This window comes from Anser cygnoides, chromosome 3 (genome assembly GCF_040182565.1).
Source record: "Anser cygnoides isolate HZ-2024a breed goose chromosome 3, Taihu_goose_T2T_genome, whole genome shotgun sequence".
NCBI classification, from domain to species: Eukaryota; Metazoa; Chordata; class Aves; order Anseriformes; family Anatidae; genus Anser; species Anser cygnoides.
The window spans coordinates 48325280-48350951 of NC_089875.1; the positions used below are offsets into that span (position 1 = coordinate 48325280).

At 40.3% G+C, this 25672-nt stretch overlaps 1 long non-coding RNA gene across 3 annotated transcripts in view; it reads left to right on the forward strand.

Annotated features, from left to right (window-relative positions):
- Positions 1–25663, forward strand: part of LOC106039521 (uncharacterized) — a 46232-nt gene extending 20569 nt beyond the window's left edge. The window contains exons 2-9 of one of the 3 annotated variants that reach the window (XR_010830317.1): positions 4091–4178; positions 6874–6948; positions 10626–10688; positions 13998–14096; positions 17647–17724; positions 18410–18495; positions 20362–21524; positions 22683–25663. This is a non-coding gene — a long non-coding RNA (uncharacterized lncRNA). Of the gene's footprint in view, positions 1–4090; positions 4179–6873; positions 6949–10625; positions 10689–13997; positions 14097–17646; positions 17725–18409; positions 18496–20361 lie in introns of all 3 variants that reach the window. The other 2 variants (XR_010830316.1, XR_007164835.2) reach the window with 2 other exon arrangements.
- Positions 25664–25672: the final 9 nt, after the last annotated feature.

The window sequence follows — 25672 nt, forward strand, 5'->3', positions numbered from 1 at the left end:
CCCTGGTGTCTGTGTGAATTAATAAATATTTCTAGTGTAAAACACACTGAGAATGCACCAGTAGCGAACACAAAGAGAATATGGTTGCTTCTGATGCAGGAAAGGCTTTATTTTTATCTACATTGTTCCATAATCCACCATTACTTTGAATGAAGTCCTTGTGACCTTTGGACCTCACAGAAGCTTAATTCCTAACAGCCTGCTGCTTTATATGAAATGTTGGAAAATCTTCTCCAGAAGGGAAGGCACAATTCAGCCTTTCCCCATGGAATCTCCTTTTGATCCAAATACAAACAAATAAGGATCTCAACAATCTATCTGAAAGGAGAGAGCAGTTGGTACTCTAGCTAATGTCTGTTTTTTTTTTTCACTTACAACAGGTAAAAATATGTTGACAAGAGTAATTTATTAGTATTCTTGCCATATGTGTTTTTCAGTCTTGAGAAATAATTAAACTGTCCAAAATTCTAATTCAATGTTATTGATATCAGACTGTTTAACACTGTATTTCTTCTGCTTCAAGAGTAGTGCGTTATAACTGTTTCTCCGTCCAAACTCTTCCCTTTTCCTCTGTGTTCTGCAGGATGCCACAATGCCCCCATTGCTTGTGATGAGGCTTTTCATATGTAATATATAAACGTATCTATGTAATATATAGATATTTATGTATATATATTACACATGTATAGATAATATATGCTATATTATATATAACACATAATTATGTTTTTCAAGGTCAAACGTGCAATGTATGTACACCATTAACATTCAGTGTAAACTGTGGTGCGATGTGAAAAACAAAGTCCAAAGAACAAAAGAAGCACATGCCTACCCCAAAATCCTAATCTCTTCCTAGAGAACCTATTAACTGCCATATCTATTTTGGGTCTGGAGAGAGTAAAAGGAAAGAGAGAGCTTTTTGGAGGTCTGGAGTTTGAATCGCAGTTTCCACATCTTGCTGTCATATATGAACAAAGGCAATTAAACCTCTAAGACTTTTCTTTCCACTGAAAATTTTGCATATAGTATATATATAGTATAGGAAGGTTTTTTTCTAATTGTTTCTATAATTATACTTTACTTAAATATGAAATCTGTTGCCTTCATATAGATTTTTCTTCCTTTAAATAGGCTCAACTTTTAGCCCGTTAGTGTAAAGTTGCACAAACGGTCTTTGCTGCCAGCTTTCATTAGTGGTTTAGTTTAAAGGCAGAATTGTGAGTATGTATCATTTTATGATTTTCAAAGGAAAAAGATCAGTGGAGGTCTTTTGAGAGTTTAGGTCCTTTTTGCTTTTTAATGAAAATCTGTACATTGTTTTTCCTACATAACTGACACCTTTACACATACTTGCATCTAAACTGGTGTTCCATGTGTTGTATTTGAAGTAGATCACAGGACTTTTGGTGCCAGAGACCTTGACTTCTACTGTATTTTGTAAAGCATCATTTATGCTTACAGCATTCCCTAAATAATAAATAAAACAGGAAAAAAAAAACCTTTGCAAATCCTTCAAACAAATATAAAGCATATGAGATTTCAGTCCTATCAATATGACAGCACCTCCTGCAGAGGTGTGACTGCAATAAATTATTATTGTGAATAAATAGGGATCTTAGTGTGTCAAAACAGGCCTTCAAAAAACACTTAGAGTGGTATTTTGACAAACTATGGCCTCTAAGCCTTTGGTTGTCATCACTGCAGAAGATGAATGCTGTAAAACTAATGAAATTATAAAAGCCTTGTTAAGCAAGGCAGCACAACAATGTCTATCGTTTGAATGCAGTGGGCCATGAGTTGAAAGACAGATGATGGTTCCTGCTCTGTTTTTTTAAGAGTTACTGAGCGCATAAAGAGTCTGAGATGCTCCTCACTTGTTCTCTTGGGCTGGACCTGTGGTGGACCGCCCCAGGTTGTGCGGAGACGCCGTGGCAGGGTGAGGGACTGGTTAAGTTGCCTTAAGCTCCAGCTTAGCACCATTTCTCCAAAGCAAGATTGATATTGTAGATTACACCAGGGCACAAGAAGCAGCTATTTGTTGTGAACAGCAGCACTTTGAGGTGCTGACCAAGATCAAGGGTCTGTTGTGTTCCACATTGCACAGCAAGAGGTGGCTGCTTAGCTCACGTGAACCTGGGCAAGCAAAAAGCAGCAAGTGGGAGGAAAACCAGAGTCAAGGAGAAGGGAAGTGCTGTCTAAAGATCTCACAGCAAGTCATTGATAGATGTAGATGCACATTTCACACCAGCAGAAGCTGTTTTCCTGCTCTACTGTACCTGTGAATAATTGACCAGCTGAGTAAGATGTCTTTAAACAATTGCCAGCTTAGTCAGATCTTCAGCACACAAGTGGTCAAATGAACTCCAGCTGTGTGAGCTGAATATTGCATCTTATGCTGTGCAGAATTTCTGTATCTGTAGTGTAGAATAGGTGCTGGTTTTTTTGTGTTTTTTTTTTTTTTCTTTAGACTAACAGGATGAGAGAAGATAACTGTAGCAGCTGGTTATACAGAAATAATCAGTGCCTAAAGCTATTATAGCTTTAATTTCTACTAGGAAGCAGACTAATACTGTATTTTTTATTATTATTAAACAGTTAAAAAAAAAAAAGTGTGTTTTTGAATTAGTTAGTTTTGCCAAAAAGAAATCACCGTTACTTCTGCTTGCTTTGCTGGGGGAAAAATAATTACAAGAGAGGATGGCTTTCCCCTTCAAACAGATCTTACTCCCAGCCAGCCTCTTGCCTCAAGATTTCCTGGGTGCAGGCAGGTGATCAGCACAACATGACTCACAACAGCAGAAGACTTGGAGTCAGCAGCATCCTTCAAGAAGATTGGTGGGGGAAAAAATGAAAGGTAACAGGAGTGATATGTGTGGCGAGATTTCCATGTGGTTCTTCTACTTCCTCACATCTACTGCTGCTCTGCTGATGACACAACTCGCAAGTTATTAAAAATTTAATGTTATTCAGAACCATCTTTCCCTACACAATCCAAGCACTTTTCATTTCTCACACCTGTCCTCAAAAGCACTTTCATTCCTCAAGAACAGCAGGGAAATAAAATATATCTACAATGTATATTATGTTTAATATATGTCGACTGATCTTTACTATGTGTACATAAGTGTCACAACAGATCAATTGCTGAGTATTTTTTGTCTCTCTAAGGTACTTAGAGATTTTTTTCTGTTTCCAAAAAAAATTGTGTATGCTGTATGAACACAGAAGCTATGGGAATCTGCCATTTGAAAAAGGGAATGCGCACTGAGAATGTGAAAAATGCCTGCAGTCACACTATGCTGTCAGGACTACAGCAGCAGCTTCTTTCTTCTTCTGCTTACCCTGGGGAACAGTCTGGGAGCAGAGATGTTCGTGCAAGCATTTTGCACCACAGTTTGTGACTTGGCCATGTCTTTGGGTGAAGAATACCTTGCTGTGCAGGAGCCCTGAGATCACTCGCAACTCAAGCAAGGTGAAAGGAAAAATTGTGCAGATCCAATGTAAGCAACACAGTTCTAGAAGAAAGGGTAGAGGAACAATGTGTAAGTTGCCTCACCCAAGATTCAGTCAGAAGGGTCTGTCCCCACCATCCAGCCAACCCACTGTGGCTTTTCGTGGTGTACATACACCTCATTAGGGATCCTGGACTTGTTTGCATTTAACACCTTGGGTTGCATGCTGTAGAGGGAACCCCTTGGGGCATGTTAGTTTTTATAGTCCATCTTCTTTCTAAAGTCTTCCAGGAGGTACATATAGATTTAATCTTCCTGTCCACAATTTCTCCCTTGGCTGAACTAAACATCATTTCATTTCCTGAGAGGTGCCAGTTCTCTCTGTTAGCGTAAGTGCTAGTACTTGCCCCGTGAATTAACAACTCTCTGCTTTAAAAAGATAAAGGTCTCCATTTCACACACGTGCACAACCTTGTGAGCCTGAGACCTGCTTAGTGGTCACCGAGGTTGATCTAATTGAAACTGTCATCGCTCCTTGCTCTCCCTGGCCCTGTAGTCCTTCTGACTTCATTGTGAATGGATGGTTGCAGTTCAGGGAAAGGATCAGCTTGAAAAATCATCTTCTCTTTGTTTTGCAGGACTGTTTTTTTTGGCTGGCTTGGCTCACGGTGCTATTGAAGCAAGAAGATGAAGCAGCGTCCTGTGAAACAGCAGAGGTGGGAGCAGGTCTGTGATGACTTACCTTGCAGTGGAGCCTTTCGAGTTGTCATTTTTCACTAGCAAGTGTATCCTCCACTGAATCTTAGATTTTATGTCAGCGTGTACGTGAACAAATATTTTTCATCTAAGCTGCCAAATGGGATAGATGCATGTAGTGCATTATTAGCTCTTAACTTCTGCCACATACAACAGTAACCAGCCACTTTGAGTTGACAGTAGGATTGCAGTATTGACTCCCTCCTCCCAGTATTTTTCTCCATAGCACTCAGTGGGAGTTATCAAATTTGGAGTTACCCTTTTTCTAGAGCAAAGATGACCGTGAATCACAAGGCAGAGAGTCTTCAGTTACACTTTGTTAATCAAGTGCTTATGGGTAGTTTTGTATCGATATATTTTTTCCTTTAGAAAGCTCAGTTTCTGCAAGCTAAAGAGAAAGAATCAGGCCTTCCAAAAATTTGTTGGCTTTTTGTTTGTTTTGTTGGTTGGGTTTGATTATTTGTTTTCTATCAGGAAAAATGAAATAATTTAGTTTTGGTCATTTTGTATGATGAACAGCAATATTTTGGTTTCTCGAATCAAAGGAAAATAATGAATCAAACCAAAACCTTCACTTTTGAGTCACAGAAAATTTGCCAAGCTCTTGAAATTGCACTTTGGATATTTTATCACTTATGCTTTTCGTCTGCAGTTCAGCTGTGCCACATGCTGGCAGGACATGTGACACCAAAGTAAACAACAGGCTCGCGAAGGGAGGTAACAATGGGGAATAATTTACCCCAAGGATAATTATGGGTAAAGGAAGCATATGAAATTCAATGCTGAGTAGATCTGAAAATAAACATTTGAGTTAGATTCAACAAGCTAAAAGGCTTCTGTACAAAAACACTGGAGTGATTACTTTGTGAATCGTATAGTACAATATTTTGTCATGTTACCTTAGAAACTTCCTGGAACGTCAAAATCATGGAATAGGTAAGCATAAAAGGGACCCTTGGAGGCCTCTTGTCTGAAGCAGGTTTCAAGCTAGAGCTAAGCAGGTAGCTCAGGTTCATACCCGGTTAGGTTTTTAGTATATTTCTCATCAGGATGGGATTCCTGAATCTCTCTGGGTAACCTGTGCCAGTGTTTGACCACTCTCAGAGTATTTTTTTCCTTTTGCTTATGTTTAAGTAGTATTTCTTGTATGTAAGTTTGTGACAGTTGTCTCTTGTTCTCTCACTGGACACCACTGAGAAGATTCTGTCTCTCTCTGTCAGATTCTTTACTTCCATCCTGTCCCCTCACCAGGTATTATACGCAAGTATTGAGATACTGAAACATCCTATGGGAATAATACTCTAGTTTTCATTCAGATTTCTGTAAAATATAAGACTAAGGATAGGAAGGAGGATAGAGGAGGCAGAGGATGAAAGCAGAATTTTCTAGAGATGAAGTAGTTTGCATAAAAGATCTCCTGTCCTGAACTTTTTCTTAGGTTGTGTGACACATATAGCACCACATCGCATCAAAACCCTTTATATTCAGCATCATTTCTATTTCTTCCCTACTGAGACAGACAGATCACTGCAAAAGCCATTAATGTCTTTATTAGGCCCATCTAAATAGCTATGTAAAGGACACTTGGGGCTGCCTTTTAATTTACGACCCAGACAGAGCAGTAAGTTTATGTGGACAAAATTGTCTCTTTCCTTAACTCTAAGAATTAAATATGAGCAGCACAGACATGCAGAGATCATGCACTACTCTTTCCTTGAATTCAGATGCAAATTGTGGAGCAGTCTTTGGTTTGCTTGGCTTTGAAGTGTAGTTGCATATGGCCTAGAGGGCAAGATTATTTAAATGTTAATAATTTGTCCCAAATGATTAAAGCAGTTAATATCCAGAGTGTAATTTTCTCCCTTTTGCTCTAGTGAATTACATTTGAGTCCTTGTTGGAGAGGAACTGCCTCTTACAATGTATGAGATATGCCTGTACCTAGAACGTGTATGGTTGTAATTGAGGAAGAGTTTAAGTACGGATTGTGTACAGAAGGCACGGAAGGAGAGAAAACTCGTGACCGATGCTCTGATTTTCCCTCAGTGATGTCTACTGGCTGCTCTTCAACATGTGGTCGGTGTGAGACCCTCCTAACTGTTTGCTGGGAGCAATGGGAAAAATACTGAGGCACTTTGATATTGTATTCTCAAATGTTTTCCCCCAAATTAAGGCCTTGTCTTTTACTCTCTACTCTTGAGAGATGTCAAAATGCAAGTGTATCTCTAAGGCTGGCTAGCTATGGGAGAAATGAAATATGCCCATGGATCAGTAACAGATACAAGTTTGTCCTGCAGCACCCCTCTGAGTGCAGTGGCACTGAGGGCTGTGAGGCCCCTGTTTTGGACAGAGAATTAAGAGTAGCACAGCTCTGCTGCTTTTGGCCCCATGCTCCTTGCAGCTACCCGTGCTGTGCCAGGGAAATGGCGGGGCAAATGGGCAGGCAGTGTGTGGATCTGTGCATATTGTACATGTACCTTCCTCATTTGACATCCTCCTCTCCTTGCGCAGCAGAACTGTAGTCATTAACATGCTAATGGGTTTTATTTTAACCACGTGAAGCATGCTGAATTTGCTCCTTTTATATATTGTATTTGCTGTTATGTGCCTTTTGTATGAACACTCCTCGCCTTGCTGTATTTAATTGTATTTAATTCTGCCCTTCAGTGTCCTGAGGAAGGAAGCTGAAATGTGAATAGGCCTCTCATCCCATATAAATTGTCTCTTGGCAGGGCTGTGAAGGTAAGTTTGCATTTATGTTAACCCTGTTTTTCTTAGGTGGATTTATATGAGGCTACAGTCATTAGGGATGTCACTTCAGCCTTTAAATGGCAAGACTGTGGTTGTCTTTCACTTCTCAAGACCAAGGGGAAATAGAGGAAAGGGTGCGGAAGAGGTTCCCACACAGAGGTGACTTGGGGATACCTGAGATTAATAAATGTCTTCCAGAAAGTGCTATGCAAGTTACTATAATTTGTTCCATTAAAATTCCTCTATTTTATGAATGCATGCTAAGAAACTTGAATGACGGGCAGAACAATTCAGTGGCTCAAATGAAATTGGCAGCTTTCCATATGCTGTGGTATTTCTAAGCATCTGTATTGGTGAAAGAAATGTGAATAATATTACCGGATATTATGCTAACGTTACAAAGTGCACTCAGTGGTAATTAAGGAATTACGTACATGTAAATGATCTTAAAGCTGGCTTAAAATTAAGCTAAGAAGTCTACAGCAGAATGATGTCATGTTGGATTGGTGCCACTCCTAGGAGATGTTTCCCCAATAACTTCCAGTCTGAAGAATTTCTCCAACACAGTAAAAGGGTTCTTTGTGCTTAAGAAATTACCACATACAAAAATGATCACAAAAAAAGTGATTTTCTTTTCATATGTGATGTATTCTGCCACAGAAAAACAATTGCAGCTGTATTTCTAATAAAAAGCAGGAGTTGACCAGAGTAGAATGTTTGCCATTACCTTTTTAAATCATCACTTAAATCAGCAAAGAGGAAACAGTTTTAAAATATCAGTTTTAAACTTGTTTTGAAATTTTACTTTTTAGTTACTTTCCTAAAGGAATGCTGGACCTCCCTGATTAGTAACCACAGGAGCATGTTGATTTTCTACATTCAACCTTTATGCTAAATTTGGTACTTCTTTTTGTTCATCAGGTGAACATGTTCTATCTGTATATGCATCCATTTAGTCATTATGTAGTCTGATATAACTTTAGTCAGCTTATGACTAAAAAGTAATTTAGAAATTTGATGAACGATACATTCACTGTTTACCCTATTATGATTATCCTCTTGTTTGTGTCTCTTGTCAAGATGCAGTTGAGTGGAATTTGCAACTCAATTAAAAGCTCAAACTCAACATTATAAAATTGTTTGTTTTAGTTAAATTAAACCACATTAAGCAGCTGGTTACTTAGGGAAAGCATCCTTTTATTCAGTTGGGTTTTACAAATAATTGTTCACTAAATAAAAGAAGTATTGTCTATCACTAACAAATTGTATTAATAGTTTCTGATCATCATGTTTTTCATGATTTTAGAACTAGCAGATCTCATCCTGTTACACCTCATTTATATTTATGGATTGTAAGGGGATAATAAGCTATCCAGTTTTTCAGAAGCCAAAAATTTCTCCATTATGAATAAATTAGTCACTGAATTTAAGTAACTAAACAAACAAATGCGGAAAATATCATTCCTGAAGTTGCAGAAGAGGCTCTAGCTTTTTAACTATTTTGGTACATTCACAGGTTTAGATTTGGGACTCGTCATTTCTGAATTACCTGGCTCAGTGATCTGCCTTCAGCAGTTCACACATATTATGGGGTTATTAATTTTATGTAATATAAAAAATTTACTGAATTACAGTGAGGGCATGGGTATGAGTTGTCGGTATTTAAGTTTTAATTTTATGTAGGTTTACTAGATAAAGTACATGAAATTTAAATTAGGAATCTTGTTTGAACATAGGCTTCCACTCCAGGATCTATTTTACAGAGGTATGCAAAAAGTCAGAAACAGTTACCCACCAGACACTAGCTGTTGATCCAGATGTTAATCATCCGGTTGTTGATCCAGATGATTACAAACACCTAGGATGCAGGTAGACTATGAGAGCTACCTTAAGAAAATAATGATTGCATCGTGCTTCTAAGGTATGTTAGAGTTGCCACTGGATTAATACAGAAAAAAAATACTATTAAACGATGCTACATCCATGCGAGAGAGAGTGTCGGTTAGGCATGGAGGTGCAGAACTAGCCTGCTGATTCATCCTGACAGTCAGGTCAGGCAGGCTGGCTCATTAACTCAGAAGTATGAAATACTGAGCTTTTCTTTGAGGCAAGAGAGAGAAAAGAAGGGACAGGAGAGATCCTGCAGGCAGAAGCCATAAGAGCAGTCAGTTCAGGAGGGAGCTTGGAGACTAAAGCTTATGTTTATGAATGTATTTCTGCCTGCAGCCTTTTCCTTTACTGGAAATAGGAAGAAAGTTTATAGACAAACTCTGTGGGAGGGACAGGTATGTAGATGGGACTAAGCAGTCATCACAGCTGGAGAGCTCAGCTGCCCCTGGGCCAAAGTGTGTTTTGGTCAGTGTCAGCTTGGCATTCCTGCTGTCCTCTGCCATTCTTGCTGTCCTCTGCTGCTCTGGGCTGGGACTGGCCACCTCCTGGGGCTCAAATATGCTTGCAAGTCTTCCAAAAGTACAGGGGAGCTGAGGGCTGCACACCCACACCCCTTTAGCAATATAACTAGTGGTGATGCTGTCTTCCTGCAGTTGCGTCTTCAGTTGCCCGTGGCAAAGCATCGCTTTATGGGTTATAGTTGCAGATGCTGATAACTAGCCACACAGCATTTACAGGCTGCGTTCTGGCTTTTCCAGAAAAGGTATTTTTAAAGCATGTCAGATACAGTTGTGCAATGGCAACACAGTCGAGGTGTTCCTCCTCTCTCCCTCCAAAAAAGCAGTCTGGTTTCCTGTATGAAATAAGGAGTCATTTTTGAGAAAAGGCCATGAAAAACAGTGTACGGGATTTCCATTTTGAACCAGACACATTGGTTTCAGAAAGCAACGTGGTGTCTTTCAGCAACACGATCCATAGATAAGGGGCCAGTACAGATGGGGCTCTCTCCTTCAGGCTCGGAAAGGATAAATCCATTTTGATGAAATGCAGCTCTCTGAAAAACAGAGGCATCTAATGCAGTCTGTGGTGCTTTTATTCAAAAGTACTTTTACAATTCTTTGAAGGAGTTTTTAAGGTCCTAAACTAAACTGCCTCTTAGTTAGGAAATGTTTAGCCACTTTTAACTGAACGCTATGTGTCTGAGACAATAACAGAGAGAGACAGAGGATGCCACGCTTTCCTGATTTTAAGCCCTCGACAGTCATTGCTGTGGTATTAAGGAGAACTGGACTTCAAAAATTGCAGCTCTGGGTGCTGCTTCATGAGGCAACTCCATGTACCTAGGGGGTGAAAGGAAGAATGTTCTATCACAGACAATAAGCTGCACCCCAGAGGTATAGCGCAGCAAAGAAGCCGGGGCCACAGTCCTTGTGCTCCTTTGGTTTTTGCAGTCAGGTTTCAATCAATATCGATTGGGGACAGAACAAATGGATGGAAAGAATAAAGCTGCGTATGTCTGACTCATAGATCACACACTTCTCACAGAAATGTACCTTGTTGCTCTAACTCATTTAGGAGGGTATCAACTCCAGAATTGTTTTTAGGAACTTTTTTGTTGCTTCCTGGAAACAAAAATAGGATAAGAGAGATTTTGAAGTGTGTGCTGAGAGTTAAGAGCATTTCAGACCACAGAAGGCTGTTCCCCACTGTAGACTTACATTGATATCCGTAGACGCAGTACAAAAAAGGGATGAAACTATTGACTGTTTTTTTTCCAGACTTCAGCTCTCACCTCAGTCCTACAGCTTTGGAGCTGTCTGGCAGGATTAACAAGGCCCAAGGTATTGATGGATTGCATCTGACACACTGCAAAAGAGATTACTTGTAGTCCTTTTTCACAGTAGTGATCCTACGAGATACTGCCTCGTCCATGGAAGTAACGGGACACCTGATTTCCAAGAAAGATAAATCTTCTTTTAATTCACTGGATCACGAAAAACTCAGAACCAATCACTGTACCAACGTGGTGGTAATCAGTGTTACAATGTTGGTGAGCTGGGGTGCAGGAGCTAGAATTGAGTTGTAAAACCATTCTGGTATTTTATTCAGTGCGTGATCCAGGGCGGGGGGGGGGGGAAATCAAGCCTAACAGGAAAATAACAGAGGTAAGAGAGACCTGAAGAGAAAACAATAATAATAATAATAAAACAATCAAACAAACAAACAAAAAAAACCACAACTTTAAGGAACTGGGTTAGAACTCCAGGATACTGGCTTTTCAGGTAAGTCTTGGTCAACAGAACTTAACTGTGTCCTTTTATCTGATGATTCAATGAGACTAGCTGAATTCATCCAGGGGATTTACAAGCTGGTACATTTTGTTGGACAAGCCCTGTATTCTTATGTGATTTAGAAAACAACATGATTTTCATTCAAATTGACGCACAGCCACATATTGCATACTATATTATTCATTCTATTTTGCATGGAAAATGATTGTTTCAAAATTCTGAAGTAACTGTTAAATCATCCAGATATTTTTGTTAAATTTACTGGACCTTTTTCATTATTTTGTCTGAGCCAGAGAAATTATTTTTAAATGTTGTTCTTCTTTTACATCTCTTGTTTTGATTTTAATGTGCTATAAAATGTCAAATTTAGTATAACCCAGAGATTATTCATTACACATTTATGAGATAAAATAAATGCACAATAGCAAATGATGATTTATGAAAAACTATTAAAATAAATTAATTTTGGCATAGGTCAAATGAATACTAGTATCACAAACTATTCTCAAACCCGGTCATGCAAATTCAGCTTTTTATTTAATAAATGCATCTCAGAAGCCTCACAGGGACTCTGGAGACCTTTCCAATAGGGCATTGCATAGACTAAGCATGTGTTAGATCAAATATACATACCAAACTGAAGAAGAATAAATGATGCTGGATATACCACTGCCCATGTGGATAGAAAAGCAAATGAAAGGCTTTACAGGAGAAGAGCCTACTCAGGAGGAGCTTTTCTGACCTTGCTTGACTGATGGGAGTATTTTGGGTGTAGGTACTGCAAAAACTATAAGCAGAATGAACAAAATGCAGGGTAAAGTAGTTAAATAAATAATGAGAGACATTAAAATGCTTGAAAAAAAGGGATGAATTTGAAAAAAAAGCACATATTTCAGTGTAACAACTGGTCTCCACAGCAGTTCTCATAGCCGTATTGGCAAAGTTACTCCTTTTTCCCCATAGAGACACTGCAAGTAGAAGTGAAGCAAAAGGAGGTCTTGTTTTCTCCTGGCATCACTTCCCTGAATGACATCTTTTGTCTAGCAGGAGTTTTGCCAACATAGCAGAACTTCTGGGGAACATAACTGGTTTCATATTCATCCCTGGAAGCAAACTTTTGTTGTGTGGATTTGGCCTGGGACATTGTTTTTTTGTCATCTTGACAAGCTGGGCAAAAATAAGGCACTCATCCCAAATGCCTTACTCAGGCTTGAAGGCAGCTGGTGTCTTAAAATCTAAGCCTTTGTTATTCCCATAAACTTTCTTCCAAGAAAATTGACTGTAATTTTTGAACTAGAACCAGCATCAGAAACTGTAGTGATTTACAATTCTGTCAAGCCTCTCATCCAGAAGGACTGTTTATTGTAGACTGTTGTATCAGCTGATTTACCACTTACAGGTCAAACACTGAGGTTTTAGAACAAGGCTTCCATTGGTTAACAGGTAGATTTTGGCTGATATCAACACTGTGAGCTGAGCCATTCAGTGCTCATTCTGAACCCTACAGAAGAATACAGCCATGTGACTCAACATGTAGGTTATTTGTCCACCACTTACAACTCTTGCATATCATCTATTTAAGAACAACATTGTCCACAGTATCTGCCAAGGGGAAAACAGTACAAGATATATGTGAAACTGCAAAATGAGTTTTAGTACAGATTATGTAGTTGCCTGCACTAAACTGAATTGGAACACCAGACCTACCCATCTCTTCTTGTGGACAGTGCCACCTTCTCTGCTTTAGGAATAGCACACAGAAGTCCAGGGCCCCCATAAACTATAAAATCAGTGCAAAATGGACCAAATGAAATGACTATATAATCCATACAGAGAGCTCTAGATGTTTTTTGAAGTATCTTATTGCTGACCTTAAAAAAGCATGCAGTGGATGAAACAGATCAGTTGGGTTGGAGTGAGTCTGGGCTTGGAAGCTGGGAACAGCTGCAGCTTCCAGGAGAGCAGTGCTGTGCCCCTGGTGGTCACCTATGCTGGCTCTCCAGCATTCATTAAAGGAAAGGAAAATGTCACCATTAGTATGTATTCAAGTCTTCAAATGCATAAGGTGGCACCATTGACAAAGAAGTAGACATCTTTCTGCTAGAGAAAGTAAAAATTAAAGGGGATGTTTATTCTCTCTGACTATATTCCCCAAAGGGACTGTTGTAAAAAATGGTAGAAAAAGTTCAAATCTGTGTACTTACTGAATACTTTCTTGCATTCATATTTTTCCTCCTCAGGTCTATGGTAGGTGGAAAGGTTACAATGAGCTCTATACAGTGCTCAGGTGTAAATATCAATCATGTTGCCCACTGTAATGGTCAGAGCAAACAGGTAAGTTAGATCAACATTTACTTGGTGTGCAGTGTGGGACACAGTTAAACAGGGCGTAATTTAGGCATAGGCTTAAAACAGTGAAAAAATCTTCTGTTACTCTTCTCCCTAATAAGATGTGACCTTTTTTGTGATTTATAATGTCTCCGTGATCCCCAGTTCCACATCTGTCACAAAGGGGAGTCCTCTGCAGAGAACAGTGGCTGTCTACTGCTGCTTTGGAAGGAATGACTAACAGAAAAGTAGAGGTTCGTTACTCTGCAAAGGAGATGAACACTATCTAAGAAATTAGCTTAGGTAAAGGGCGTTTCTTACAGGTGTCTTTGCTGTCATCATTAATATCATTGGACTGAGGGATGGTGACTTGACCGTTTCCCTGGGCAACCCATTCCAATGCCTGCCTTCTTTCTGAGAAGAAATGTCTCCTAATTGTTTTAATTGTTGAAGAGTAGTGCTCTTTGTTCAATTCTTTGTTTTAATTGTTGAAGAGTTGGAGCATGACATTTCCCTTTTTCCACTCACCAGGGATATCACCCGACTGCCAGGACTTTTCAACTGTGATGGAGAGAAGCTTGGCAATTACATCTGCCAGTTCCCTCAGGACCCTGCGATCCATGTCATCAGGTCCCATAGACTTGTACCTGTTTAGATTCATCAGGTGGTCTCAAACCTGCTCTTCACTTATAGTGGGTGGGACTTTGATCCCCCATCCTCCATGTATGGGTTCAGGGAAATGAAAGACTTGGGAAGCCTGTCTACCAGTGTAGACATAGGCAAAGAAGTTGTTGAGTACCTCAGCCTTCTCTATGTCTGTCGTTACCAATTACTCAGATATAGAAACTCACTCCTAATATAAGAAATTAGCCACCTATAATCGCTTACGCACTACTATTTTCACCCCTCAGTCTATTTTCACAAATGTTAAATGCACATGGTGGCCCTTCGGGACTCCTCCTGTCACCCCAGCGCAGCAGCCCGAAGGAAGCTGGGTCCTCTCTTGTGCTCTTCCTCAAGGCTCTGTGCAGAAGGGATGCCACCACTCACACAAGGGCTAGGGGATGGGAAAGAAGCACTCACACAACCCCTGAAAATTGGCAACAGAGTTCTTTATTGCTGGGACATCTTGCAGGTAAGCCTGCAGGATGTCCATGGTGTTTGTCGGCTCCAAGCTAATGCTTGGGATGGAGCTTGCGCGACGAGTAGGGAGCTCACCGGGCACTCCCGCGATGCTGTTGGTGCACTCGGATGGCAGAGAGTGAAGACATGCCGGGGTAGATGCAGGTCTGATCTGGCTGAGGTGGATCCACTTCCATCCGTTCCTCCACATCTGCTGGTGGATCCACCTGCATGGGCTCCACGGTGTTAAGCAGGACAAGCCAGTCCTTGCCCGGGACTGCCCAAACAGGATGCCTTCCATCAGGAATGTTTTCAGGCCAGGGTGCCAAACCAGGGGGCCATCCACTTCCACCCCTAGGCCCCATGCCACTGTCCGGTTGATTTCCATCTGTGGGTTTGACACTGCCGTCTGCTTTACGGCCATGGCTGGGTCCCATGCTGTGTTCTGGACTACAGGCATGCCTCTGCTCCACCAGGCTGTCTGCCTGATGCTCCTGCCTTCACCCCACATCACCACTGCGCCACTGGGAAGGCCCAGGCCCCTTGTCGCTGTATGGCTGAGGGGGCGGCCTGTTCCCCACGTCGTTGCAGTGCCAATGGTACCACCTGTAGGTGTCTGTGGGCTGCACACCAGAGGTTCCCTGAGCACTGGTGTCTGTTGTGCCGCAGGTGCAATCCATCTGCCCATGACACGTTTCCTTCTTGTTAGGTGCCTTCCTTCTCGGTGCTTCCTTGGACTGCATCTCTGTCCTCTCACACTGAGGAGGCTTGCCATTCATATTACTGCTTCTGGACTTATTCCTGCCGCGCAAACTGGCTGTCAGAGGGCCTAGAAGCTCAGCGAGTGGTGGGCCAGCTGCAGGGGTCTTGTTTTATGTGGCCCGGAGCAAAGGCGGGGCAGCGGTGGACACTGACCTCAGCAAGTCTCTGTGATGCAGTGGCCCATGTGTGGCCAAAGGCAGCTGTGGCTCACCACTGGTCTACCCCAAAATTGAGACCATATGACTAAGTGCACAGTCCAAACGCTTCTTGAATTCTGACAGGCTTCGTTTCATGACTACGTCCCTGGGGAGCCTGTTACGGTGTGCAACAACCCTCTCAGTGAAGAACCTCTTCCTGATATCCAGCCTGAATCTCCCCTGTCGCAGCTTGACACCATTCCTACTGGTCTATCGCTGGTCACTAAAGAGAAAAGATCGGCCCCCTGCCCCTCCACTCCCCCTTGCGAGGAAGCTGTAGACCACGATGAGGTCTCCTCTCAGCCTCCTCTTTTCCAGGCTGAACAGGCCAAGTGACCTCAGCCGCTCCTCATACGTCTTCCCCTCTAGGCCCGCCGCCATCTTCATAGCCAAGGAAAGGTTGAACCTGGTGCGTAGGGACGTGGTTTAGTGGGTGACATTGGTAGTAGGGTGATGGTTGGACCAGATGATCTCAAAGGTCTTTTTCAAACTTAATGTTTCTATGATTCTATGACTGGACTGACAGCTGCTAAAGGCAAGTGTAGGTGGGAGACAAACAATGTATGTGCCTCAAAGCACATTAGTTAATAAAGCTTTTGTTACACCTTGATTCATTGTCTAGTTTGGAGTCAAGACTAGTTATTAAACATTTCAGAGAGAGAAAGGATTGCTATGACAACAAAGTATGAATAATTCATCTGGAGGGGGAAGGGGACATGTAATAACAGAACAATTGTTAAAATTTGTCTTAAAGGATTTGTGTGCATCAAAAAAGATAATAAAAAGGAAGAGTTTCAATCTATGCTATCTTGCTAACTGCAGCTTAAAAAACATTTGTCATCAGTGGTGGCTTGCAGAATACAAGTTAAAGTACAAAATCTGAAGTGTCTTAAGTCTTATAAATAGAGAGCAGGGGCACATAAGGACAGTCAGGAAGCATCTCCAGACATGGAAGTTTTGGGTGTCTGAATCTGGTTAAAATTTTGGATTTTTTTTCATCAAAAATGTTGAGGCACAGAAGTCACTGACATGACCCAGGATGATGTAAAATACTGTGAAACAATGTTCTTTTGATTGTAAGATCTGTTTCTCTGAGCAGTTTCTAGTCTGTCACAGAAGAATTTGGCCAAGAAGGCCAACGGCATCCTGGCCTGTATAAGAAGCAGTGTGGCCAGCAGGTCGAGGGAAGTGATTGTGCCCCTGTACTCGGCTCTGGTGAGGCCGCACCTCGAGTACTGTGTTCAGTTTTGGGCCCCTCGCTACAGGAAGGACATGGACGTGCTCGAGCGAGTCCAGAGAAGGGCGACCAAGCTGGTGAGGGGTCTGGAGAACAAGTCTTACGAGGAGCGGCTGAGGGAGCTGGGCTTGTTCAGCCTGGAGAAGAGGAGGCTCAGGGGCGACCTCATCGCTCTCTACAGTTACCTGAAAGGAGGCTGTAGAGAGGTGGGGGTTGGTCTATTCTCCCACGTGCCTAGTGACAGGACGAGGGGGAATGGGCTAAAGTTGCGACAGGGGAGTTTTAGGTTGGATGTTAGGAAGTACTTCTTTACCGAACGGGTTATTAAGCATTGGAACGGGCTGCCCAGGGAGGTGGTGGAGTCACCATCCCTGGAGGTCTTTAAAAGACGTTTAGATGTAGAACTTAGGGATATGGTTTAGTGGAGTACTTAGTGTTAGGTCGGAGGTTGGACTCGATGATCTTGAGGTCTCTTCCAACCTAGAGAAATCTGTGAATCTGTGAATCTGTGAATTTAAAGAAAGTGGGAAAAAAGTAGTTTTAATGCAAGAATGAAGGTGTGTTCCACATCTTCATTACTTTATTGTTTGTATCCTTGAAATCCCTTCCCAAAAAGGCTTTTGCCTTGCATTCATTTGGATTTTCTTTAACATTCGGTGTGTGCATTTTTTAACAAAGAATGACAAATCTTACTAATTAACTTTTTTAAAAAGCTGTTTTACTTTTTCTTTAAAGTAAATATAGCAATCCAAAAAGGAATTAAATACTAACCTTCCAAAATGCTACCATAGGCTAATGTGCAAAAGCAATCTGTGTAGACAGCAGCAACGGAAGCTTTTATGGCCTGCTTCTCTTCCTCCAGATCTGAACGTGCAGCTATTTTAGAGACTGATCACAATGTCACTTCAAGTCTTTGCAACTCTTCTGGCACCAGAGAGAGGTGTGTACCAGTTGTTACCATGTTTTCGCACACAGGGCAACATGAATGAGATCAGGATGATGTAAGAAACACTCTATAAGCTTGTAAAAGGACTATAGAAGGAATGGAAATTCATCTGCTGTTTTGAAGACAGCAGTATATGAAGGGGGTGGGATAGGATGATTTTTTTTCAGTAGAAACTAGCTCTAAAATATTAAACTATAAGCTTCCTCTATGTCTCTGATTAAATAAATAATTAAAATAGAACATTATAGATTAGAGACTTTAAAATTGCATTTGTATAGCTTGAAGTGGATTTGAGTGATAACACAAATGGGTGATTAGTTTAATAAATTTTGATATCTGGTAATGTTTTGAGAAAATTAATTAAGGTAGCCATTCTCATACAGTATAAAATCTGGTTACTGTGGCTGCATTGCTGTGTTATTATACTCATAAAAATGTCCTTAGGATTTTTAGCATGTGAATTAACTACACACTTCTAGCAGCAAAACTGATGAGAAAGAAGGTCAGAACTCCTTTATCTGCTAAATGATCCAGGCACTGACATAGATCTACACAATGGGCCTGAAAAATCAACTTTGTAGAAAGCCTTTAAGCTTATATTCATGACTTCTAATAGATCAGTGTTTCTCCCTCTCTCTTTTTTTTTCTTTTTTTTTTTTTTTCCAATGTGAACTCATAGAAGCTAATGTGACTCATTCCGGAGAAGCTCAAAATACTCCTATTTAAAAGTCAGATGCAGACTTACTACAGTGGTGCATTCCAGAAGTAAGTTAAGCTTTACCTACCTCAATGTGGCATTTTATGTACATTGTGTTTAACACATTGTTCCTTCACTTTTTTCCCCTCATATTTTGAAATAAGTTCAAAAAAAAAAAAAAGCATAGTCTTTTCCCATTCTCCTTTAACATTTCCACACATTACCTTTCCTTTATCCCTTGTACACTAGCTTTTATATGCTCTTGAATTCTCTAATGATGAATTCATCAGACAAAGTTAGGTTTCATTAAAGAATAAGAGAAAAAAAAAATCTGAGAGGTCTTTTCCACTTGCAAGGCAAGCCTGCCTGAGATCAGGAGTAAGCTGATGCCAGAGTGTCTGCCTGAGCCTGCAGTCACCGCAGGGGTGTGAAGCAAAGTATTTCGGATTGTGATGAGGCAGTCTAACAGGGTTATCTGGCCAGAGAATTGAGCTCCAGTTGGCTATGGAGTTCACAAAACTTCATTTATGATATGGGAGACTCAAGAATTGTTCACATAACAAGATCAGTGTCTGAGCTGCAATTTCTTCGCTCTTTTGTGGAGGCTCAGAGAAAGGTAAAATGTTATTACAGAAAGTAAGTGCATTTTTGCAGCAGCTGATGTAAGACAGAAGTCCCATCTGGGCACAGACTGAGGGAGGGTCACTGTATGGTTAGGTTCCTCTAGGATGGAATTGTAAACTACAATTAGACTATCTGTGTGCTTCAATAGCTACATTTGGCTATGTAGATATTACAGATAGTAGCAGAAATGTGAAACAGGATATCTTTTTTTTTTTTTTTTTCCCCCCCCTCTGCTTTGCCTGTGTGCTCTTAATGAGGAATTTGCTTGCTGGTGGAGTTACAATCACCTTCCTGATTCCAGCCTTCCTGAATCCCCAAAATGCCGATTACCTCTCTGGGAACATTTGTAACTACAGATCTACAATTCCTAGTTTCTGTTGGGAGCAGAAATGCAAGTGTCAAAATGTAAGAGAAAGCTCACTCTAGGGCTGTTTCTGAGCTCAAGGAAGGTGTAAAACTCACACATTTCAATAAGCTGTGAAGGAAAACAACCTATTTGCAAAATGACCAGAAACAGGGAAATGTGAAATTGCACAAGATGTGCTGACTTAATGATATTTCCAGCCCTTTCTTGCTGTCAAAATATTTTGATTGTTCAGTGCAGCATTAGAATGTCATCAGGGAATTTGAAACCAATATCAAATATCTTTGGTTTATTCACTGGTTCTCTGGAAGTGCTGTTGATCTATAGGATTGCTTTATGGGAAGAAATCAGGAAAAAAAAAGTGTCAATTCCCTTTTTGATGTGTTAACTCTAAATGATGTTAGTCAACATTGCATGTAATGCCATGTAATTTTGTAGAAGCCTGCTAAAAATGCCCTCTGAAACTTCAACCCTGAGTAACGCAATAATGAAAAAACAAGTGTCCTCTCTATTTTCTTCATATTCTCTTAAATACAGGGGAATCTTCTTACCTGTTGTGAAGTAGCTGTCTTTTTTTTTTTTTTTTTGCAAATATGGAATATTACAGACACCAGTATATTACAGTATATTTTCAGTTCACTTTTTTCAGTTCACTTTTTTTCTCTCTCTAAGTGGAGACTTCGACAAAGTTTGTCAAAAATAGATACCTATTAGGGTCCTAAATAAAAGGCTTAACTTTGCATCAATGTTAATCCAGCAACTTCTATTAATGTCCGTTAAACTAAGAGTATTCATCACTTAATTCATCATTTACTAATTTGGGTCAGTCTTATTTAGGAATACAGATCTACTCATGTATCCATTTCTTTATCTGAAGCACTGTTTAGAATTCTTGTTTCTGGTTGCTGGAGGTTTTTGTTTGTTTGTTTGTTTGTTTTTTCTTCAGAAGTGAATAAACTGCAAACTGAAGGAAAAATAAAAAAGCTTTTTCTAATTATGAAGGGGAAAACAAGAAGATGATGAGTACAGTGAACTTGATTAAAGGAACGGTAGAAAACCAGAAAGGTTGCAAGGTTTGTGAGTATAAGGGAAGGAAAGGATTAAAATAGGCAATGAGAACTCATGACCTCAGAACCTGTGGGGCCCTTATCAGTGTTCAGTCCTCTGGGGAGCAGAGATGCTCCCTGTGTAGGAAGAGCTCTCACTGTTCTGCTGAAGGTGCTCAGCCTTGTGCAGGACAGATACCTCAGACTACTTCTGTGGCTAGAGATCCACAGAGAACATAGCAGGTACTAAATATGAGGAACTGGAAAAATAAAATTGGACTAATATGTGGTAAACAGCCTATAAAGAGAGGTGGGAACAACTCAGAGTTGAATTTACATGGGAATTAAAAAAAAAAAAAAAAAAGTTTGATTGGAAGAAACTAATAATACCGTATAAATACATAAAGATTACTAATGCTAGGAAATGAATTATTTGGCCTCTGTTACACAACAACAACATAGAAAGCAATGAGCATATAAAAAGGGAAAATCAGATTTAAATTTTAGAAAGGTGCTAATGGTGGAAAAGGACAAATGGACTAGGAAGCATTTTGCCCAAAGTAGTATGAGGCATCATTTCTGGACCCCTGGGTTCTACCTAAGACAGCCATGGGTGGCCAGGGGCTAGAGATCTGGGTCAGCTACCAGGACACATGCTCCACGTGTCAGCACAGGCTCCATGTGTCAGCACAGGCTTTGCCACCTCGTTCTTTGAAAGAAACTCACAGCTATGTTGCATATCTGGAATAGAGAGAAATTCTCAAGATACATGCCTTAGTTCCTCAAAATAACAGAGACTTTGTTCAATGAAATTCAAAAATCTTCCAAACTTCTTCTGTTGGGAAGTCAAACAATTGCATAGCTAAGTCCTCTGAGGGGGAGATGGGGTAGGAGCAACTCCGGGCAAACTTACAGCAGCTCTTGACGTCCTGTGCAGTGTCAACAGGAAACTCATTTGCCATGAATTACGAGAAGCAGAACTGGAAGAAGAGCAAGGTGTTTTTCAAAATCATGCACTGACCAGAGAGGACCATAAGCAAACACGCTTCCCAACCATTGATTAGTAAGTGCTCAGTGAATGTCAGGATCAGTTTTTCTGTGAATATATTTTCACATTTAAGAGTAAATTCAGATTTAATGGCTTTGTTTGCAAGCCATTTGTGTCTAAATTTCACAATCATTTGAGTGCTTGAGGTCTTCTGTTACTGTGTAAGGCAAAAGTCAAGCTGAAATGCACAAACATTTACTGAGATAATACTTCATGTAGTGCAAAATTTCCTATTTAGATTTTGTGCTGGTTTGAATTACATAAATCATCCAGAAACAAAGAGGTTGACCTATGTAGCAAAGCAACAGAGCGTGAACTGCAGATGGGTAATCAGTGAAACAAACAGTTTGCAAGTGATGTGTAGGCCAAGAGCAAATTTGCTGATGGTATTCCTGTGTAATCTCAAACTATTTAATCTGAGATTTTCCTAGTCTGGGTGAGGACAGATTTCCAGTGAAGGGAATGAATGCACGTTTGGAAATACTTTTAGTGATTTATCTGTTAGCTCATGTCTGAAAGCATACAGGGTGACGTTCTACTGAAATATCCTACTAGATTGCAATAGTTGTCTACATCTTTGGAGATATTCAAAACTTCACTGAGAAAGGGCCTGGGAAACCTGCTCTAGCTGATCTGTTTGATCTGTAGTGGACTAGATGACCTTCAACATCAGCACTGTTACCTGTTCTTCAGTTCCTCCCTTTGTTGCCATGTTTAACTTTATTGTGTCAGATCCTTTGCTGATGAGAATCTGCACATCTTTGCTTCTGTGCAACAAAGGCAAGTCAGATCATGGACTGTATCTGCTGGGCCATTGCTAGCAGTCAGACATTTGGTCATCCCACTTTACTCAGTGCTTGTCAGGCTGTACCTGGAATACAGTGTCCAGTTCTGGTCACCACAATTCAAAAAAGAAGTGCACAGACTGGAATTGGCCACAAATAAGATCAAATTGGGGAAAGTCTGAAGGAGTTACAGCCTTTCATCCTGGGGAAGAGAAGGCTCAGGGGGTATCTCATCACAGTTTTCCAGTACTTATAGGATGGCTACAAACAGGATGGAGGCTCTCTCTTCACAAGTAGCTACATGGACAAGACAAGGGGCAGCAGGTACCAGTTGCACTGGGAAAGGTTTCAATGTGTTATGTGAAAGATATATTCTCATTTTTTGCAGAGAGAACAATCAATCACTGGAACATCCTCCCTATGGATGTGGTAGAATCCCCATCCCTGGAAGTTTTCGATATACTTGTGGATAGAGTGCTCGATAATCTCATCTAGGCACCCTTTTGCATGAAAGGTTCGACCAGGTGATCTTTTGAAGATCCTTCCAACCTGCACTGTTCTATGTTTCTATGATCTCTAATCAAATCTGGTAGAGCTACTGCAATGTTAAACCAGAGAAGAATTGTTGGCCTGAATGGAAACCCCTGAAAATAAAGTCTGTGGAGTCTGATCCAGCATTGACCATGATTTTGCATAGTCCCCTCTGTGAACCTAACACTGTATGTGCTGCCAGTTTAAACTGATGATGCTCCCATATTGCACAGGTGCAACGCTAATGACCAAGCACGGATGATAATGGTGGACCTGCCACTACAATGTCACATTCTCCTGCTGGGCAGAGGAGGGCAATGGAAGATTTAGCTGACTCTTTTTAGAGTAGCTCTAGCTAGTGCCCAAACAAGACTGGATTCTATCTATAGCACACATTCAGTTGAAATACACTTTACTTCAGGACATACAAACCTAGCCATTAATCTAGTCTTTCTAGTCATTTTTTACAGGCACAAGCTGAGTTCTTGTTATTTTAATTGTTGTTATTGCAGAAATCTCCTAAGTCATTTTGCCATTTGCCCACTTAAAAAAAGCCATAACCAGAGAGGGGAAATCAAACAAAATGACACATTAATCATGGCCACTCTTGTACGTTTTTAAATTGTGTTGCTATGTCATGCTTAACAAAGCATGCTGTAAGCTAATAAAGGAATACAAAAGAGCTACTTGAGTTAGTAGATCCTTAAAAAAAAAAAAAAAAAGGGCAAGATTTTTAAAGCGGAGAAAGAAAAAGAATTAGCTTTTTAATATCCTGCTTGCATTATGCTACGTGCATCTATCAAAAGAAGAGAGAGGCAACTTAAATCTCGGCAAGTAGAAGCAAAGTCATAGATGTCCTACTGTGATTTTAATTCAGTGTATAAATATCTAAGAGAGAGAAAAGAGAGCTTAGAGGTAATTTAGAGGTACCAAGCTATTGGTACTGTATTCAATGGTTAGCATTGTAGGAAATGATTAGAAGGTAAACCAAAGGAAAGTCAATAAAGAGGGGCAAAAATATTTTGTTTTACCAAATGGTGATATCTACATTCACGGTCTAAGTGCTATTCCAGATCTGTTTACAAAAATACAGCTGTTGGGACTGGAATACCAGACATGATTAAATGCTGTGCCAGATCACTGTTTAATCCACTGTTTCATACTCACCAGACCAAAGGTTTAATGAGCTGAATATGTAGAAGAGTGGGAATGGTAGCCTAAATGGTCAGGTAAGTAAGGTCAGGTAAGTAAGGTACTACTTTTCTCTTCCTTCCCAAGCAGAATTTCTCTGGCTAAAAGTTGCATCATCTCAGTGTGCCATTAAATAGACTACATTCCTGACTTTCTGTTTCAAGCAACCCAGTTTTAAATCCTGTGAAAATAATATTACTGGAAAAGCACCATTATAGTCAATATCTCTTCTAGTACAAAGCCTAGATCCAAGCTCCAGGGATCTCAAACAGTTGCTCCTATCAGACATCTCTTGGAGACTGAATTCTAATTCATCTGCTGCCGTGGATTCTGGGTCATCACTATTTAACTTCTGCTTGCAAAGAGCCTTTAAGATACTATGAGTGAGATATGTTGTATAAAACCAAAGCCTGCTTTTCTCTACTAAGATATCATGGGATTTGTAAGGTGAAAAGAGGTATATAATTTTGCTCTGCCGCCAGTATAGACAGCTTGGTGAAAAATCAGGACTGAGAATATAGTCAGGTTATACTAAGATTTCCCTATATTTCCCCAGAGCAGGACATTTATATCATAAAGATCTTTATAGAAGAGAAAAAAAAGGAAAAAAAGAAAAAAAGCCTGTAAGGTGAAAGCTTTGATCTCAGGTGGGGGCGTGTGTGCTGTTAATGACATCTACATTGTTCACAATAATAACTATGAGCACTCTGCACTCTACAGAAGGGAGCACTTTTCTGTAGTTATTTAAAGGATTGCTATCTTCTACCATTTGTTTTAATTGCAGTCTACAAAATCACAAGCCATTTTGGGCATATTAATGGACATTTATCTGAGCAAGGACCTTAGAAGGTGAGATTATCTGAAAACAAGTAAGAGAGAGAAAAGAAACAATAGAGACTTTGTTTTTTTGTTTTATTTTAATTTTTAACTTTGAAAGAAGGCAAAAATCTTTCAACATGTTTGAAGGGGGTACCCACACTAGAGAAGACACAACACAGGAGAAAAATAAAGTGCTAAGAACTAGTTGCGTTTCAATGGCAGGAACAGAAGAGAGCCACAATGATGAAAAATTATACTGCCAGCTTTTTCAGAGCATTCTCCAATTTCTAAACCAGGAAATTATGGGAAGATTAATAGTACCTTCCAAGCTGATCTTCAGGAAAACTCACAGCAGTTCAGCAGTGAACTATTCTTAGCTCACAGCTTGGTTATACGTGACTGTTAAGCAGGGCACAATGTGGTAATAGTCTCTCTCTAGTTCCCAGTGATCGGCTCCAGTCTGGTCAAATGCATATTATGTCAGTTTAGAGAGATCCTCCGAGAGGCGGAAATTCTGAGTGAGCACAGAAACCAAGCTGCCTTGACACAGCCTCAATATGCATTGCTGTGCTCCATCTCAAGGGTCTTCTATCAGAAGGTACAGGAAACAGTTGCTTCATACTCTTGTTTCGTTGATCCTGCCAAAACAGACTTGCCTGTTTCTTACCTGTAAATTGTTGTTAGTATGATTTCAAAATCCTGAAATGGAATCACCTATTTAAGCTCAAAGCAGTGTTTTTGTTTGTATGTAACTATTCATAATCATATCCAGTTTGTTCTGTACATGCACATATGGCAGTGCCCATTAAGAAGTCATTATCTCCCCATTCTTGCTAC